The sequence below is a fragment of the Adiantum capillus-veneris genome, chromosome 26, assembly GCF_014529385.1.
Source record: "Adiantum capillus-veneris isolate H3 chromosome 26, ASM1452938v2, whole genome shotgun sequence".
NCBI classification, from domain to species: Eukaryota; Viridiplantae; Streptophyta; class Polypodiopsida; order Polypodiales; family Pteridaceae; genus Adiantum; species Adiantum capillus-veneris.
Window position 1 is genome coordinate 80,753,931 of NC_140956.1, and position 14,902 is coordinate 80,768,832.

Sequence of the window (14,902 nt, forward strand, 5' to 3'; positions counted from 1 at the left end):
GAACGGGGCATACGCCCGTCCTCTATTCTTTCTTCTGTTCTGTTCTGACTACTGACTGAGAAAGTGTTTCCACTTTCTTACTGCTTAGGGGATTTCCCCTCTTCTGCGAGACTGGTTGGAAGCTCTCGAAAAGAGAGTCTATCTTCCGAAACAGCTCATCGGAAGCTCTCGCAGAGGAGAGTCCATCTTCCGTTATGTGTGGCCTTCATGCTCATTCATTCATGCATCGAACACAAAAGAGAAACAAGCAAAATGCACACGCACATGCTTGTTGTAATTTTCTGCACATAACCTGAAATTCTTACTTGTGCACACCCCTACACCGAAACAGAGGTCTTCTTCGCGATGGAATCGCGCCAAACTTGATGTAGACTTAGGATAAGGAGAGAGAAGAGAATTTCTATGGCTGATCTGCTGAAAACAGCCCTAATCGAGGTGATTAGGGGCTGAAAACAGAGAATTTCAGCAGCCGCACTCTGCTAAGAGAGCGTCTACAGCAGCTTCTCGCGATGAAATTTCACCAGAAGGTGTCTATGACTGTGAGATCCTTTGTTCTTGACAATGGGAGCACAAGGCTACCACATATGTCGCAAGGGGCTGCTCTCAAGCTTCAATGGAGGGCTCCACCGCGTAGAGCACGCTCACATTAGGGGGGGTAGGTGCACTGCCAGCCCTGAAAATGGGGGAGGGGGGGCTCCTAAATAGCCATCAGGGAGAGGGGGCGCTAGGAAGAGAGAGAGGGTGAGAGTGAGAGTGAGAGAGTTAGTTTGCATTGCTAAGTGTGCCACTTGGCACACTTACTTTAAAAACTTAAAAACCATTCAACTTTTGATTTTAAAAACTTCTAGCTCATTAAAAAAAAAAGTGCAACTAACTAACAACTGCTACCAATGATTCTTTTATGAGAACACCAAAGGTCTGCCGGCCCAATGCCGCACGGGTACTGCACCGCCTTTACCTGTTCACACTTGTCCGGCCGCCCGCCCGGGCACGTACCGTTGAATTTAATTTCACGAAACTTACCCTAAGGCTTTATTAGCTTTATTAGCCTTAGGGTCACTGTTCTAAGGACCCCATCTCATTCATGTGCTTGTACTGACGCGCGTATTTTTCTGAGCCTAAAATCTGAGGCTATTGCTTACCCCTTTCTGAAGACCCGATTTCCCAATCACTAGGGCTTCAGGGTAATTTCTGCTAAGGTCCCTCTGAGGTGTTCTAGCCCGCATTTAGGCTCACCTGAGGCCTTAGAACTGCTAGGTCTATTCTAGTGTGCACACAACTAATTAGATAATTCTTTTCTCGTAAATAAATTAATTATTTACAAAGTCTGACTTAGTTACATCCCTCTTGGTTCTAAACAGTTGACCTCAATTGTAGAGCGTCAACATAACTGTGCAAGATGTCAGGGTAGTCCTTAAGATCGGACTCAGTCATCCACTTTGCATCTAAAGGAGTGTAATTTTTGAACTTGACTAAATACTTTCGATGTAGACTCCCCGTCTTGAGTTGTCTCTCCGAGTGGTGTATTATCTGTTCAAGTTGAAGGATTTCCTCAGTCTCTTCGACTTCTGGAGGATCTTCTTGTACGGGCGCCACTGGAGGAGGTCCAACATATGGTCGGAGGAGACTGACATGAAAAACATTGTGGATGCGCCAGCTAGAAGGCAAATCCAATCTGAAAGTCACATCATTGACTTTATCTGTAATTTTGAAAGGGCCGTAGAATCTATGGGAAAGTTTGACAACTTTCCCTTTGCCGACCCGCTTTTTCAATCTAGCTTTCTCAAACCGAAGCAGGACATATTGTCCTTTTTCAAGATTGAGATTCCTTCTGTGCTTGTCTGCTTTTCTCTTCTGTTGCTCTTGAGTACGAAGAATTGCTTGCTTTACTTGTTGATGGGCAATATCAATATTGCGCACAAATTCATTTACGGCGAAGATGTTTTCTTTGGTCACCATAATAGGAAGTAAGAGTGGCTTCCTGTAAATAATTTCAAAGGGAGCTTTACCAGTTGAGGAATGTATGGTATTATTATACGCAAACTCAACTATTGGTAAGTACTGTTCCCATTCGGATTGTCGTTCCGAAACATAGCACTTGAGGAGATCTAAAACAGTGGCATTAGCGATTTCGCTTTGACCATCTGTTTGAGGATGATAAGCTGATGAAAAATCAAGCGTAATTCCCAAGTTTTCGAACAATGCCTGCCAAAATAGACTAGTCATGTGGGGATCTCTGTCGCTCACAATAGTCTTTGGCAATCCATGGTGTTTAAAAATCTGAGCTAGAAATATTCTAGCCATGTGATCAGCTTTGATCGTCTTTTTTACTGGAAGAAAATGTGCTTGCTTACTGAACCTGTCTACTATAGTCCAGATTGCATCATTTCCATTCTTGGATCTAGGAAGATCCATAATAAAATCCATGGCAATACTTTCCCATGGCGTGTTAGGCACAGGGAGCGGCTGAAGCTTGCCATAAACTTTATGTCTGTCATATTTTACTTTTTGGCATACTAAACACTCACGTACATGTTTTTCAATGTCCGCACGGAGTGTTGGCCAAAAGAAATACCTTTCGAGGGCACTAGTGGTGGAAGCAATTCCCCGATGCCCGGCATAAGGAGAATTATGTGCTTCATCCATCACCTTTTGTCGTAAGGGCTGAGCTATGCATATTGCTTGTTGACGATAGAGTGTATTATCCCTGATACAATAAGGTGGCTTTGAATGACCAGCTTTTCTGATAACTTTCTCTGTGTGAGAAAGTAGCGAAGACTTTGATGATCTGTCTTGATAATAAAATCAGCTCCTAATAGATAGTGTTTCCAAATGAAAAGAGCATGAATTACTGCGATTAGCTCTTTTTCGTATATGGAGGCATGCAACTCTGCGCCGACTTTCATAGGCTATCGCGTGACCCTCTTGGTTCAAAACTGCTCCTACACAATCTCCAGATGCATCGCAGTATACCTCGAAAGGTTTGCGAAGATCAGGGACGGTGAGAACAGGTCCGTGACTGAGTAGATACTTAAGCTTTTCGAAAGCTTGTTTTTGTCCAGACCCCCAATGGAATGGAATCCGCTTCTTTGTCAGGTCATGGAGGGGACCTGCTATCGCGGAAAAACCTCGAATGAAACGTCGATAATAAGAACAGAGGCCAAGGAAACTTCGCACATCATGTACTGTAGTTGGCGTAGGCCATTCTACAACTGCTTGAATCTTATCAGGGTCCATTCTCACCTGGTTGTGAGATACTATATGGCCCAAATAGTGGATTTCTTTTAAAAAGAATTCACTCTTCTTAGCATTCACAAATAATTTGTGTTTGCGTAATTCTTCAAACACTAAGGCGAGATGCTTATAGTGTTCGTCTTCCGCCTCTGAGAAGATTAAGACGTCATCAAAGAAAATGCCTGTAAAGCTTCTGTATGAGTGGAAGATTCTATCCATCATTCTGTTGAATGTAGCTGGTGCATTAGTGAGCCCAAAAGGCATCACTAGAAATTCATACAACCCGAAGGTTGTTCTAAATGAAGTCTTATGCACATCCTGAGGAGCTGTGCGGATTTGATGATAACCGCTCTTCAAGTCTATACGACTAAAGACACTGGCTCCTTGTAACTTATCAAGAATGTCGTCAATCCGAGGGATTGGAAATCGATTCTTGATTGTGATCTTGTTTAGAGATCTATAGTCTATGCACATGCGGAATGTGCCATCCTTTTTCTGTACTAGCAAGACAGGTGAACAATATGGAGAAGTACTAGGCCTTATTAAGCCCTTCTCCAGAAGTTCGTTAACCTGCTTGAGAATTTCCTCTTGCTGCATTAGACTAACTCGATAAGGGGGCTGATTTGGAGGAGAACTTCCTGGGATCAAATCAATGGTATGATCCTCAGGTCGCGAAGGTGGGAGTTCATTTGGAAGTTCATCTGCAAAACAATCTTTATATCTTTCTATTAACTTAAGTCTTTTTTACTCTAAAGAGGAAGAAAGTTGTGAAACAGACACATCTCTCTCTCTTGCAAAAATCAAGTACGCTGAAACACACTTTTTCATTTCTTTCTTGATGGCAATGTGGTTGGCGATAGGAATACGCCAATCACTTGCATCTGCAAGTACAAGATACTCCTTTCCTTTATGAGCAAAAGATAAGGTTTTCTGAACATAGTCAGGAATGGGATGCATCTTGTAGTGCCAAGGCATTCCCAAGATAACATCGCATCCTTCAAGTGAAGCTAGTAAGAAAGACTCTTGATCCTTGTAGTCGTCGACCTTTAGATTCAACTTCCCTATGATTGGAGTAGAGTTTGTGTTCTGCCCTTTGAAAGCAGATTGCGCTTGAATAGAGACTCCGAAACGATTGGGCTGCAGGTTCAGGTCGTCAGCTAGCTTGGTAGAGATGAAGTTGTCTGTGCTAACAGGGTCAAACAAAATAAGAGCCCGCTAGTTGTTGATACTACCCCATGCTTTGAGAAGAGCTCTTTCTTTTCCATCCTTGGTTGTATTTCCCTGTACATCTGGGACTGCATTGGAAGAGGGTGGTTGTGGAGGTTTGGTAGGACAGTCACCCTTCATATGACCAACTTGTCCGCACTTGAAGCATCTTCCTTCACTAATGTATGTTCGCAACTCAGCAGGAGAGAGATATCTCCCTTTCTTGGGCTGATTTGGCTTTGCTTCTGCTTCGGAGGCGGTTCTTTTCTTCTTTTGAGAAGAAGTAGAAGAGGTAGGCTGCTCATGGAGAGCCTTCTGCTTAGCATGGTAAGTGCTTTGCTCCATCTTCCTGGGAGTACCCTTGTCATGTATTCCATCAGCTATGCGGGCTGATTCCATAAGTATCTGCAAGTTACCTCGAGGGTAAAGCTTTATAGCCTTTTGCAAGACTTCATGCAAACCTGCTTCAAACTTGCGCATCTTCTCCGAATCGTCAATCTTCTTGAATGGAGTGACTTTCAAGAGAACGTCCCAAAACCTATCCACATAGCGTGGAACAGTTTCGTTCTCTGACTGTGAAAGTCGATCCCATTCTTTCTTTACCTCTTTCTCATAGTCTGGAGGAAGGAACTGTGCGTAGAACTCCTTCTTGAAAGCGGTCCAATCTTGGGGTTTGCGATCTTCCAGGATAAGGGTTAACCACCAATTGCTGGCGGTGCCTTTCAGGTACAAACTAACATGGCGAAGCTTGGATCTTTCTTTAAAATTCCCTTCAGCAAATGCAACTTCAAATTGGCGGATGAAAGCCAAAGCTTTGTCATTATCATGCCGTCCATTGTAGGTGTCGAATTTCATATCTTTATCTCTCGACTTGAATGTTTTTTGCCTGTGGTGCTTCTTCTTATGGTGCTCCTTCTTTCGATGCTTAGACTCCTTGGGGACAGGAGTCCTTTCCCTTGAATGTACTTCTTGCTGCGACGGATCGTCGAGAAACATGTCTTCCGGAGAAACTATGTCTTCCAGATCCTTCATGAAAGAGAACTGAGGGGAATCAGGGGGGTCCTGCTCTTGAACTTTTGGATTAAACCGCACATGACGTTCTGGAGATTTCTTCTGCCTCTCGTGCATGCGGGAAGTTCCAATCAAAGGATCTTTTCTTGGTCGTGGCGCCTTTGGGTTCTGCGGAATTTCTCCCGACCCCATCGGCATTTTCTCCTTCCCTTTTTCAAGAGTATGGAGAATCTTTTGGACTTCTGGATGGGAGAGAGCTTTCTGCAACTCTTCCACCTGCTGTTGAAGGAGAGAGAACTCTATCTCGCGTCCTTCCATTTCTGCAGTCTGCCAAGAGTCGTCAATCCCTTCAGGAAGAGAGAGAGGACCTTGCTCTGATACCACTGTCACAAAAATACGGAAGCGTAAATTGACGTTTAATTGCACTTCAAATACTCAAGAGAATTAGAGGGAGCGAGAAAACTTGACACTTCATTGGGGACCAGAAGATGGGCTGGTCCCCCCCCATAAAGAGAATATCTTTATTACTAAGGGAGAATCTTTACAAGCACAGGAACAGGGCATACGCCCGTCCTCTATTCTTTCTTCTGTTCTGTTCTGATTACTGACTGAGAAAGTGTTTCCACTTTCTTACTGCTTAGGGAATTTCCCCTCTTCTGCGAGACTGGTTGGAAGCTCTCGAAAAGAGAGTCTATCTTCCGAAACAGCTCATCGGAAGCTCTCGCAAAGAGAGTCCATCTTCCGTTATGTGTGGCCTTCATGCTCATTCATTCATGCATCTAACACAAAAGAGAAACAAGCAAAATGCACACGCACATGCTTGCTGTAATTTTCTGCACATAACCTGAAATTCTTACCTGTGCACACCCCTACACCGAAACAGAGGTCTTCTTCGTGATGGAATCGCGCCAAACTTGATGTAGACTTAGGATAAGGAGAGAGAAGAGAATTTCTATGGCTGATCTGCTGAAAACAGCCCTAATCGAGGTGATTAGGGGCTGAAAACAGAGAATTTCAGCAGCCGCACTTTGCTAAGAGAGCGTCTACAGCAGCTTCTCGCGATGAAATTTCACCAGAAGGTGTCTATGACTGTGAGATCCCTTGTTCTTGACAATGGGAGCACAAGGCTACCACATATGTCGCAAGGGGCTGCTCTCAAGCTTCAATGGAGGGCTCCACCGCGTAGAGCACGCTCACATTAGGGGGGGTAGGTGCACTGCCAGCCCTGAAAATGGGGGAGGGGGGGCTCCTAAATAGCCATCAGGGAGAGGGGGCGCTAGGAAGAGAGAGAGGGTGAGAGTGAGTGAGAGAGAGTTAGTTTGCATTGGTAAGTGTGCCACTTGGCACACTTACTTTAAAAACTTAAAAACCATTCAACTTTTGATTTTAAAAACTTCTAGCTCATTAAAAAAAAAATGTGCAACTAACTAACAACTGCTACCAATGATTCTTTTATGAGAACACCAAAGGTCTGCCGGCGCAATGCCGCACGGGTACTGCACCGCCTTTACCTGTTCACACTTGTCCGGCCGCCCGCCCGGGCACGTACCGTTAAATTTAATTTCACGAAACTTACCCTAAGGCTTTATTAGCTTTATTAGCCTTAGGGTCACTGTTCTAAGGACCCCATCTCATTCATGTGCTTGTACTGACGCGCGTATTTTTCTGAGCCTAAAATCTGAGGCTATTGCTTACCCCTTTCTGAAGACCCGATTTCCCAATCACTAGGGCTTCAGGGTAATTTCTGCTAAGGTCCCTCCGAGGTGTTCTAGCCCGCATTTAGGCTCACCTGAGGCCTTAGAACTGCTAGGTCTATTCTGGTGTGCACACAACTAATTAGATAATTGTTTTCTCGTAAATAAATTAATTATTTACAAAGTCTGACTTAGTTACAAATAATGAGGCAGAGTATGCAAGCCTTTGTTTGGGCTTGGAAGAATGTGTCAAAAGACATGTAAGGAGGCTTTTAATCATAGGTGATTCTATGTTGATTGTGCGTCAAGTTCAAGGTACCTGGAAGGTAAATCAAGAAGGCATTAAGGGCTGGTTTTTCAAAGTGAGGAAGTTGTTAAAGTCTTTTACTTCCTTTCAAATATGGCATGTACCACGAAATATGGGCTCATGAGTTGGCGGAACAGGTGTTCACAAAGGATGTGCACCCGGTGATAATTAGAGAGCCAAGGTATCTTGGAAGGGAATCTCTCCATGAGGAAGAACATGTGTTGCAAACGGGTTTTGCAAGAAAGCGATTGGCTTCTCAACGATGGCATGCAATCACACGAAGAGCTATGAGGTATGTCTTGGTTGGAGAGCAAATGTATCACAAGGGAGATGATGGTGTCATGAGAAGAGTTCTCTACCATGATGAAATTTTTGATTGCTTAAAAGCATGTCATGAGGAAGGATGTGGAGGCCATTTTGGAGTGGAAATTACAAGAAGGAAAGTATTGAATGCTCAACTTATGTGGCCAAGTATGAATAGGGATGTTGTGCATTGGTGTAGAAGCTGTCACGAGTGCCAAATATATCACAAGAGAAAGTTGATGTCCGAGCCTTTGATACACATTGTAAGCTATGGACCTTTTGAGAAGTGGGGTGTGGATGTAATTGGTCCTCTTCCAGGCACTAGAAATGGGAAGCACTACATACTTAGTGCAGTGGATTATATGACAAGATGGCCAGAAGCAAAGTCTAGTAGAGGGGCTACAAGCAAAGATGTATGCAGCTTTATCTTTGATTGCATATGTTGTAGATTTGGAGTGCCGTTGGAGCTTGTAAGTGATCAAGGGAAAGAGTTTAGGAATGGAGAAATTGGAGATCAAACATAGGTATGCTACTCCTTATCATCCACAATGCAATGGGTTGGTGGAGGCATTCAATGGAGTTTTACAGAAGATATTGTTCAAGCTTGTGGAAGAAGATCCAAAAGATTGGGATATGTATTTGGAGAGGGCACTGTGGGCATGTAGAGTGACTCAAAAATCATCCACGGGCTTCACTCCATTTCATTTGGTATATGGAGAAGAGTGTGTTATGCCGATTAATGTGATGCTTCCTTTATTGGAGTTCATTTTGAAGCATAGTTTGGTTGAGGAGGAGCATGTAAAAGAGAGACTGGCATCTATGCATAGCCTCTTGTTGGATAGAGAAAGTGCCATTAGATACTATGAAGACTTGGGAAGAAGAAGGGCTGATGTATTCAATGAAAAGATAAAGGCAAAAGAGCTATGTGAAGGCATGTTGGTTATGAGGTATAATAGTGCTTTGGACAATACCTTTCAAACAAAGTTCAAGGCAAAGTGGGAAGGTCCTTTTGTGGTGCATAAGGTGTATGATAATGGAAGCTATCAGCTCAAGGACTTGGATGGAAAGATGCATAAGGCAAGAGTCAATGGGATCCGAATCAGGCCTTATGTGAGCAGAATCATGTGATGAAGCAAGAAATGTGTATGGAACACTTGAAAGTGTTCCATGCTTGTTGGGTGAGCAATATGTGACGTGTTTTGGAGAAATGGTGCGGACCACCCCAAAGTCTTTGAGATATTGTTTTATAATGCTTTTGGGGGCCTTATATGTAAATAAAGCATGCTTGTACAAAGTGTAGAAAGGCGGTGTGTGCCAGCTGTCTCTACGCATGCGGGCCAGTTGTGCGGGGTACATAGTTTTGTTGTTTTTGTACATAGAAGTGTGGAGACTTTAAAGTGTGAGTTAGTGCTTTAAAAATATAAATAAAAACTGAACTTTTATTAGCTTGGGGTGGTGAGTGAGGAGGGATATTCAGGTGTGAAGAAGAAACTATGTGTTGCTGCAGCTTGCGGTGAAGGGTGGGGGTTTTGGTGTAGAGGTGCCCCTCTTGCCTTGCGAGAGCCTGGTGTGGTGAGTTGAGAGTGTGTCTCTCCTCAATGGGCTGATGAAAGTGGGTGCTTAGCTCTGCATATTGACCTCTCTTCATCTTGGTTTGAGATATGGCAGCCATGTTGTTTGTGGTTCCCTTTGGTGCAGTTAGTCGAGGGTAGATTATGCGTTGCAATTCCTTGCTTGTACATATGCAAAAGGGCAAGGTTTTCCCGAAGTTTTCCATCACTTTTTCTGAGTTTTTTTGTTGAACTGAAAGTGTTCCATGCTTGTTGGGGGGGCAATATGTGATGTGTTTTGGCGAAATGGTGCGGACCACCCCAATTCTTTGAGATATGTTTTGTAATGCTTTTGGGGGCCTTATATGTAAATAAAGCATGCTTGTACAAAGTGTACAAAGGCGGTGTGTGCCAGTTGTCTCTACGCATGTGGGCCAATTGTGCGGGGTACATAGTTTTGTTGTTTTTGTACATAGAAGTGTCGAGACTTCAAAGTGTGAGTTAGTGCTTTAAAAATATGAATAAAAACTGAACTTTTATCAGCTTGGGGTGGTGAGTGAGGAGGGATATTCAGGTGTGAAGAAGAAACTATGTTTTGGTCCAGCATGCGGTGAAGGGTGCGGGTTTTGGTGTAGAGGTGCCCCTCTTGCCTTGCGAGAGCCTGGTGTGGTGAGTTGAGAGTGTGTCTCTCCTCAATGGGCTGATGAAAGTGGGTGCTGAGCTCTGCATATTGACCTTTCTTCATCCTGGTTTGAGGTATGGCAGCCATGTTGTTTGTGGTTCCCTTTGGTGCAGCTAGTTGAGGGTAGACTATGCGCTGCAATTCCTTGCTTGTACATACGCAAAAGGGCAAGGTTTTCCCCAAGTTTTCAATCACGTTTTCTGAGTTTTTTTGCTGAACTATGTGGGCTTTCAAAGTGAGATTGATTTGGATGGGTTTTGGTCAAGCTATGTGTATATATAAGCGCGCCTATGGAGTCTCTACTAGCACTTGGAAGGGCGTTTGGAAAGAAGTGAAGCTCTTGGTTTTATGAGGTAAAGTGCAGAGATTTCCATTGTTTTTTCTTTACTTTTTTACTTTGGTTTTCTTGGTTCCCTTGCTTCCTTTGGTGCATTCAAGTATAGTGGGAGTTGTAGCGGTGTAGAGGGAAGCTAGTTGAAGCTAGTCGGGGCTGGGTGCGAGTGAGGCTATCAAAATTCGTGAGAGAAGATCAGCCCATATTATCTTGAGAGAGCTATACTCTTCATCCTCTTTTCTTGGTGTTGGTTTGAGGTGTTGTAGAGGCCAGTCCCCCAATCCTTCACAACGTCCTTTGGAGGTGTTCCCTGAAACACTTTCAACCAAGAAACATGGAAAACGTTGTGCATAGACCATGAGTTAGGCAATTGCAATTTCATGGAAACCTCATTAATCTTTTTGATGATTGGAAATGGACCATACATACGAAAAGACAATTTAGGACATTTCTTTCCAACTTGCTTAAGACGCTGTTTCATGATTCGTAGATACACTCAATCTCCTTCCTTGATCGAGACCTCCTGATGGCGCTTGCTAGCCTGTCGAGAATAGGATTCCTGAGCCTTGCTTAATCTAAGCTTCACACTCTCAGAAATCTCATCCAATGACTGACTCTCAGCATTGGCATCAGGCATTTGATTGACCGATCTAGTCAAAAGTGACTGGAACGGACGGCCAAAAGCTGCCTCATACGGAGTTCGACCAATAGGAGAAGAAAAGGAATCATTTAGAATAGCCTGAACCAATGGAAGATAGAGCTCCCATTGAGACTACTGATCATGAACATAAGATTTCAACACATCAAAAGCCAACTGATTTAAAATTTGTGTTTGGCCTGCATCCAACTGATTTAAAATTTGTGTTTGACCATCTGACTGTGGATTAAAAGCGGATGAAAAATTCAACTTTGTGTCAAAATTTTCAAAGAGTGCACGCCAAAAGTTGGACGTGAACTTAACATCCCTATCTGAAACAATGGACTTTGGCAAACCACAGAGGGGGTACTAATGCTTAATGAACAATCGTGCAACATCCTGTGCAGTAACTGTGGCTTACAAGGAATCAATATGCAAAATTTGTTGAAACGATCACCAATCGTTAAACATTGAGTGTTCCTTGAATGCAGACTTGGTGGTAAGCTAGTCACAAAATCCATAGAGATATCCTGAAAGGGTCCCTCGGGAATAGGCAGCGGAAGCAAGAGGCCTTGCTGCTTACCCCGAGGAGCTTTTACTTTTTGACATATAGTGCACTGTGTGACATAACGAAACACATCTTTCCATATTTTAGGCCAATAAAAAAATCGTTCAATCTTTTCTAATGTGGTGTTCATTCCCCTGTGCCCACGCGTGAGAGAATCATGTGCATCATGCAATATGGTTGGCCTGAGAGAGGGCAACACACATAGACACTGACGAAAAAATAACAATCCATCACGAATGAGATAGTTGTTGGGCCCTTGGGAAGCAAGAGCCTGCAACCAATACTTACCAAAACTTCGAATCTGCATACTGATTCTTCATGCTGTCAAAAGACTCACCCCGTATAGAAAATGTGGTTCTAGACTCAAGAGCCAAAATCTGTCCTTTGCGACTCAACGCATCTACAACAGGGTTAGCTTTTCTAGGGACATACTCAATCAAACCGCCAAATTGCTCAAAAAATTGTGACCACCACGCTTGGCGATCACTCAATGTGCACTAGGCATAGACTGGAGCCACTTGAGGGCTTGATGATTTGTGCGCATTGTAAACTCTCTACCATACAAAAAATGCTTCCAATGCTTAAGAGAGTGAATGACAGACAAAAGTTCTTTATCATAACTGAATAACTCTTTTCCGCACTATTGAGCTTCCGGCTAAGGAAAGCTACAGGAAGACCATGCTGCTGAAGCACGGTGCCTATGGCGACATTGCTCTCATCCGTCCATACCTCAAAGGGATCATCCCAAGAAGCAAGGATAAGACACGGAGCTTTTGTCACCGCAACCTTGAGAGCTGCGAAAGCCTCAATGGCTGGCTCGGGCAAGTCTACGCGCTGACGGCGAGTCTTTACCCCTTTCAAAACATCAATCATAGGTGCAACGATGCGTGCAAAATTCTCTATGTGCGAACTATATGCTTGACATAGACCAAGAAAAGAACGCACATCATATGCAGTTTTGGGCAAATCCCAATTACGAACCTGTTCCACCTTCGCGGGGTCTAGCTTGACGTCTTTTGTAGAAATGATATAACCCAGATAAGTGACTTCAGTAAGAAAAAATTCAGACTTCTTAGCTACAATATACAACTGAAACTCATCCAAACGAGTTAGTACCCTTTCAACATCTCTTTCATGTTGCTCCCACGATGCAGAAAAAATGAGAATATCATCTAAAAAGATGAACACACATACACCTACCATATCGCCGAAACGACCTACCATGAGACGATTGAACGTACCCACGGCTCGTGTCAATCCAAAAGGCATAACAATATACTCCCATTGCCCTCGCTCGGTGCGAAAGGCGGTCTTGAAAATGTCGCCTTTGAATACCCGTACCTGATGGTATCCACTTTTGAGATCGACCTTGCTGAAAACCTTTGCCCCATTGAGCCTATCAAGGATATACTCAATGCGAGGCATCGGAAACTTGTTCTTGACGGTCATCTTGTTTAATGCCCTGTAATCAACACACAAACGAGACGAACCATCCTTCTTGAGAACAAACAAAATAGGGGCAGCGAAAGGACTTACACTAGGACGTATGAATCCTCTAGCCACCAACTCCGTGAGTTGTCGCTCTAACTCTTCCTCTTGTGACTTGTTCAAACGATAGGGAGCCTTACTGACAGGCTGTGCTCCCTCCATAAGCTCGATGCGATGGTCCTCCGGCCGCTCGGGTGGGAGACGAGGTGGAAGATCATCCTGCAAAAAGAGATGTTTAAACTTCGTAAACAACTCCGAATACTTACCTGGAGCCTGAATGCTCTGGGAAACTGGAGCAGCATAGATGAATGCCGCTTGTGCTCCTCGTCGTAATGCACGCTTTACCTGTACATGCGAGATGAGAGGCAAGGAATGCAAGCCCTCCTCAGCACGAATGATGAGGGGAGAATCAGTGTCGGAATGTAAAGTGATCGTGTTAGCACCAAATTTAATGTGAGCGTCAAGTTCACGAAACCATTTAATGCCCAAAATCCTATCACATCCTGAGAGAGGAGATGCAAGAAATTTCCTACGAAAAGAAGCTTGTTGAACGGTAAACATCACATCAAGGCACTCCTTCGTGATGAGAGAGTCCATACCAGGAGCGAAGCCAGAAACCTCGAGAGGAGCTTTTTGACTAAGCTCTAGGCGGGCTCTCTCAACGAGAAGGGGACTAATCACATCATGCATACTGCATGGATCAAACAATATGATAAAATGCTGCCCCTTTACATGACCATAACACTTCAAGAGAGATTCATGAATGTGTGTGTTAGAGTCAGGTTGTGTTGTGACAGTGCTTGTGGTAGCTGTGGGTGCCTTTGGTTCTTTAGGTGGGACTGTCTTAGGATAGGCCTTCTTAATGTGCCCCTTGACGTGACATTGAAGGCTCTGGTTATATTTCGGCCTGCTAGATTACATGGCACTTTGACTTGCCTTTCTAGTAGGGCGTCGAGCTCCACGCAGGCCGAGCCACGCTGGCCAAGCTTTCCGTGGAGTGCAGTGAAACCAAGGAGCGTCGCCGGCCACGTCATGCAAGCGTCATTCCTACGGCTCACGTCTGAGCGCCCGTCGCCTGCAAGAACTCGCATGTTTGGGCCCGCCACTCTCTCTATTCGGCGCTTGTAGGGCCGCTGGCAAATGGCCACGTCAATTTTTTGTTTTTGTTAATCAATGCTCCCAAGGCTAAGAAGGCTAACTTTTAAGCTCATAAAAGCGAGAGTGCACACACACACAACTTCATTAGCAGAGCTCTCCCTCCCTGCCTCCCTGCAAGCAAAAACCCTTACTCTCTCTCTCTCACACCCACACACACACTCTCTCTCTATTGATAAATTGAGAGATTTTAATTGAATGGGCTTATATGAGGGCCTATTAATTCATGGCATAATTGGCTAAGCCCCAATCTCCCTTCTCTCTCTCTCTCTCTCTCTCTCTCTCTCTCTCTCTCACACACACACACACACACACACACACACACACACACACACACGATGCAAAATTTGCAAATCCCCATGGTTGCTGGCGTTTTACAATGGACACTTGTGCATGACGCGCGCTCGAAGTACAAGGTTATGCGACAGGCAATTATCCCATGGTCACGAGTTGATGATTTCGTGCACGGCGAAGGTAAAATTGATGGCTATGATATTGTGTTCAAGAAGTACACTCACCATCATCATCCAACGGATGAAAAGAAGAGGTTGCTCAATGATGCATGGATTGAAAAGATTGTGTGAGTGCCAAATGATTATCGGTAACCTCCTAGTTTTTTCAATCATTACTAGGTGTTTTTTAGCATTGGTCTCACAATTCTAACTTGTAGGTTTTGGTGTGCTTATGGTCCGCACGACGAGCGACATGTTGCTACCCCTCATTCTAGCAATGC

General features: G+C 44.1%; 1 pseudogene across 4 annotated transcripts in view; it reads left to right on the forward strand.

Annotated features, from left to right (window-relative positions):
• The window catches only part of LOC147423720 (putative 3-hydroxyisobutyrate dehydrogenase-like 1, mitochondrial pseudogene), a 62,850-nt pseudogene that overhangs the window by 18,483 nt on the left and 29,465 nt on the right, over nucleotides 1-14,902 (forward strand). The window lies entirely within an intron of this gene.